This window comes from Rhododendron vialii, chromosome 6a (assembly GCF_030253575.1).
Source record: "Rhododendron vialii isolate Sample 1 chromosome 6a, ASM3025357v1".
In the NCBI taxonomy this organism is placed as follows: Eukaryota; Viridiplantae; Streptophyta; class Magnoliopsida; order Ericales; family Ericaceae; genus Rhododendron; species Rhododendron vialii.
The window spans coordinates 38,391,097-38,397,096 of NC_080562.1; positions in this window are offsets into that span (position 1 = coordinate 38,391,097).

Genomic DNA, 6,000 nt, shown 5'->3' on the forward strand with positions numbered 1-6,000 from the left:
GCTGCGATCCTATTTTCTCCGCAGGGTCTCTCCCGAGCCCTGCCTCTAGGCTAGAACGAGACTCCGAAAACTTTTTTAACGCCATTTTTCGTGGTGACATGGTTTCCTTCCGCTAGAACTATTTCAGGATGCATTTCATAATTCTGCGGGACCATCGGGGCCTCCGTGGTGGCCTCCCGCAGGGACCAATACCTCTCTTATCCGTCCACGTGCCTTTCTTTCATTGGGTAAAGATTTGACTGAGGTCGCTTTCTCCGCAGCCCCTCGTGCCACGTGCATATAGGCGATTGGAAGGTCAAATAGTCCACCTTGACAATAAGTTGACGATTTTGACTCAATTAGATAATTCAATATAAAAAATTGGCTCAATCAGATAATTCAAGTGCTTAATCCAATATAATATTTTTTTATTTTCTATATAAATAAAGGAGTTAATGTTTTGATGAAGCAAATGCGTTGGTTTTTTTTTTAATCCAACAAATGCGTTAGTAAGTAGTGGCAATTGGTGTAGGGTAAAATTGTCATTTTCATTTAAAGAGAACAAAAGAGTGTGCGTTTATTAACTTTTGAACAAAAAGTAAAAAGTTTTGTACTGGGTGCAGAGAAATGACATGCAAGGACATAAATTAAACTATTAAATATTGTATTTTGACATTCTTAAAGTTGGCCTACTGGGCTTCCATTAGCCGGACCGTATTAACTTTTGAACAAAAAGTAAAAAGTTTTGTACTGGGTGCAGAGAAATGACATGCAAGGACATAAATTAAACTATTAAATATTGTATTTTGACATTCTTAAAGTTGGCCTACTGGGCTTCCATTAGCCGGACCGTTTCCTCGGAAGATTCTCTTCTTTAAGAGGCAATTTTGCATGGTTAGTATCCTCACAATCTACAATAACAGAAGTTACAAAAGCAAAGTTATATCAGGTAGAATAAGGAAGAATGAAAATTAAGGAAATAATTAAAAATAGTAGACAAAATGCTATTCCATTACGCAGCACAACTAAAAGAGGAAACCAGAATGAATCCACCTCAAATGGTGGTTATTTCAGGATGAGATTCGACAATCTAAACTAATACGGAGTATAGAACAAGAAGATATAAAGATATAATCACAACAGAAGAGCCAATACTAAAAGTTCCGATGCAACAAATCTTGCTATGTTGTTTCCATTTCATGTTCCTGGGACCAAACAGTGGAAGTTCTGGCCTCACTATCCTATGTGTTCCCCTTTCTTTGCTCGATTGAGAGTGATTCAGCTTTTAGTCCTCCCAAAATGTAAAACTTTCTCACCGAAAATATATCCGTGGGAAGCTTAGGAGACATTTAGCAACTTTGTGGTTGATCATTTCAGAAAGTAAATTGAGTCAAAACGACCACATCTCAACCAAATGTAGGTTTCATAAACAACACCTGTTTAATTAGCACCAATCATCTACACCAAATCCACGTACTGGGTCACATTCAATTTCAATTAGTTCAATTTTCACATTCTTAATCCTTTGTTATTTCATTGTCATTTTGCCAAATTAAGGTTCATTAAGACAAAGAAACAAAACAACACCACAAAATAACAAAGCAACTCAAAGTAGATACAGTAAATGCGGCAAAAGAGTTGGGCCGAATTCCGCCAATACTTAGAGCAAACATGCGTACATACATCATAGTTAGCCAGACAATGAACACTCTAAAGATCAAACCATATCATAAAAATCATCAATTTATTTCTTTGTATATCAAAAAGACTAATCATATCAAGATAGATTAATCTAGCCTCTGGTATTGGTCATCGCCGATCATGCAACTCCCGTAACAAAGAGAGAGCCAGAGACATCTCGCGCTCATGGAGCTCAACCAAGGCCGCGTGCTGAGTACGGATGGTCTCCTGGCAAGCACGGATGGCTGAAAGCTCGCTACGGATGCCTGCGATCTCGGTAAGCAAAGCTGGAGGAGGAGGAGCGGCTGCAAGCTCTCTAAGCTCGCTACGGATGCCTGCAATCTCGGTAAGCAAAGCTGGAGGAGGAGGAGCGGCTGCAAGCTCGCTACGGATGCCTGCAATCTCGGTAAGCAAAGCTGGAGGAGGAGGAGCGGCTGCAATCTCGCTACGGATGGCTGCGAGCAGCTTGATACGCAATTCAATAGAAGCCGGGGCCAGAGAAGGAATCGGGTCAACGATAGGCGCAGGGGGAGGAGGTGGGGATGGAAGTCCGGCCGACGGCTGCAAAGCCCGGAAACTCGTGTCCCAACGGGATTGATCAAAATACTTAAAATTACATGCCTCATCCTCATCGCTAGGTATGTTGTAGTACTGGCGAACTAAGGTAGTAATCAATGTGGGGAACGGCAGAGCACGAGCAAGGGCCGATGGGGTTTGACGGACTTTCGATGTTTCGTACAACTTCAGCATCTCCCCCCAAATCAAATCCGGGATCGATACCTCGTATCCCTTATGGAAGGCATACAGAGCCTCCAAGAACGTCCCGTTCCGCTCCTCGTGGTGGCCCGAAACACAGACGTTTGCCTTCAAGACCGAGTCAATGAACCAAACTCGCGCGGGTAGAAATGCACGGCGAGTGTGTGATTGGCGGCGGCCGTAGCGACCCCCGCACATGTCACCAACAATCCCGTCAAACGTTACGCCATCCGGGAATGGTGCATAACCAGAAACAGCTCTAGTACAGTGAAGTGCCGCGGCAATGTCACGGGGTGTAACCGTGACGGTTACACCATCGATCACGGTGGATAGCTTGTCGGGCTCGGCTTCAACCACGACCATATTCTGATAGAATAAGCGACTAATACGAGGATACGCGGAATCGAAGGGCCCAAACAAACCCTCGAGGTCTCGCCGTTCGAACTCCCGTACGGCCCAGCGGGTGTCCCCGTTCTTGCGGAAGAACTCGTCGACCTCAAATGGCGTGGGGAGCGCCAAAGGGCGAGAAGCCCAATCTGGCAATGGCACGTCGAGTTGGGTGGGAGGTGTGGAGGAAGGCAGTGGCTGGGCGGCGGGATTCCGGCGACGCGGTCTGGTGGAAGCCGAGGAAACGGAGGTGCTCGGTGCAAGACGAGCTTTTTTTCGGGAGCGAGGATTCATGATTCCGTCGAAGAGTGGTCACCGGCGAGGATTTACGGTGGCCGCTGTGAATTCTTGGGTTTTGGAAGGGGAGAGGGTCAAATGAAGGGTTTTAGAAGGGGATTACAGTCTTCTTTTTTTGGAAGAGTATTATTGCCTTTCTTTATTGGGGGAAAACATATCTTTTTGTTAGGCGTCATTTCTGTTTTCCTTTTAGTAATTTTTATTATATATAAACATATCAAAATCTCCCAATGGCTTTCCTTCCAAAATTATGGAAAAGAGGATAATTTTTTTTCTCTGGTTAAAAATGTGAGATTTATCGATCATGGAAGGGGGAGAGGGTAAAATCAATTTTGGTTCTTTTTATTTATTATCAGCAATTTTGGCTCTCTTTTTTTAGTCACATATTCCTTGTTGGCTTCCTTTTTTTTTGTGAGATTTTTTTTTTGGTCAATCGATAGGAGGAATAAAAATGTGAGATTGATCGATAGTGGAAGGGGAGAGGGTAAAATCAATTTTAGTTCTCTTTTTTTAGTTGCATATTCCTCATTGTCTTTTGTGTGTGTATGAGAAAGAGTAAGAAAATCAATTAAAATGATAGAGTAGTTGTGAGAAAGAGTAAGAAAATCAATTAAAATGATAGAGAAAATCAATTAAAATGATAGAGCAATTGTGAGAAAGAGTAAGAAAATCAATTAAAATGATAGAGAGCAGTTGTGAGAAAGAGTAAGAAAATCAATTAAAATGATAGAGCAGTTGTCTTCCTTTGTTTTCAAAACTGGACATCAATTTTCTATAAAAGGTTCTTTACATCTCAAAATAGAAAAATGACGATTTTCCATAAAAAGTTCTTTACATAATTAAATTAAAGGTATAATTAATCCACAAAGATTTCATACTTCGGTGGGTGCATACCACCCTTGAATTTCGTAAAAATTCTTAATAGTTTAAATTCACAACATCGGTTTTAAAATTCTAACTATGAAAAATCATACCATTTGCGCATCAATTCATGGCAAGACAATGTTGCAAAATCATACCATTTGCGCATCAATTCATGGCAAGAGAATGTTGCAGCGTATAAATTCATAACATCATTCTCTAAAATATGTTCTAGAAGTTTTCCGGTAATTAACTTCAACCTCACTTTAGATGGTTCAAAACTGATCACATAACTAGAGCTGGGCAACGGACACGAAACATGATAACACGATATGAACCGAACACGAAATTAGCGGGTTAGGGTTGAACATTTCTGACACGAAACACGAAAATGACACGACTCGAAAACACGAATTCTAAATGGGTTGAGTTCGGGTTGAATACGCGAGACACGAAATTGACACGTCCAACACGGTTACTAATCCGTGTCACCTATTCACACGAACATATATATATATATATAATATGATATATCTGTAATTCTATATAGAATTGGGCAACGAACACGATAATATGACATGAACCGGATACGAAGTTAACGGGTTAGGGTTGAGCATTTCTCACACGAAACGCGAAAATGACACGACTCGAGAAACACGAATTCTAAATGGGTCGGGTTTGGGTTGGGTAGTTTGTGACACGAACCCGATTGACATGATACGAATACGACCCGACACGACGTGTTACCCAGGTCTATACATTACTTACCTGTGGTTTTGAAATTGTGAACCATAAGGGATAATGTGGTTAGATTTAAAACAGGAGAAGAAACAAGGGATATGATGAGGGTATATCGGTCTTTTAATGTTGTGTCCGTTAATATGGATGAAAAACATGATGGCAGGAGGTCTATCTGCACATTTTCAAAACCACAGGTAGGTTATGTGATCAGTTTGGAACCATAAAGGGGTATCCGCACATGGCGATAACTACGGGGGGTCAAATTGGACTTTGCCCAAAAAAGACTAATGGACACCCTATTCAAATTGATATACAATAAATGACTGCAGTGAATAAACACCAACATGAATCATGATCATACACTCGATGGTGCAAATTAACTACATCTTCAAGCTGATATAATATTCCGCAGAATTCTTCATATAGACGACGTAAGTGGATCATAGAATAACAGGACTAATTAACGTACGGAATCAAAAAGTGGATCATTGAAGCTCACATAATGATTTAGGACAGCTCGATTGGATGCTATTATTGAAATAAAACTGTGACATAAGGCCATCCACAGTGGTATAATCAAAACACAATTATTTTTAAAGTTAACAATGTTTATGCAAAAGATGGCTCACAATGGTATAATCAAAGTTAGAAACATCTTTAAAAATAATCAAATTTTGAGCTTTGAATAACCAAAACTAACAACCTTTTTCAATAATCAAAATTTGTAAACCCAAACATCTCCTGGTTCCAAATTTTTATCACGCTTGTTTCCGCTTCATATTTTCTTCTTCGTTGACTGGTTCCAAATTTTCTTCAGATTTTTGCCCCCCCCCAAAATTTTTTTTGTAATTTGAGGGAAAGAAGTCACCAATTTCCCTCCCAAAATTAAGGGAGGGAATTAATATATTTTTGCCCAAAAAAAACGTAATGGAGGGAAGTGAATGGTGGGAAACTGAGGGAGAGAGAGAGTGAAATTGTAGTGGGATCTTTATTTTGGTTATGGACTAAAAGTAACCATTGTGGACCTCAACATTGTTAAGTTTAACAACCTCTTAAATGAATAATCAAAAGCTGATGTGTCCACTTTTAATTATTTATTTTTGATTATGCCACTGTGGATGGTCTAAGTTTTCTCTTTTAAAGGAGATATCTACTTGGCACTAGGATTGTATACTTGTACGTACGCTTGATAGCTAACACTCGACCTAATTATTGTGAACCTAGGTTTTTTAGGCCATTCAACATTTTCTACCATTTCTTTCGGCCCCCACCCCCCCCCCCCCGGTCCCTTCTCCTCAA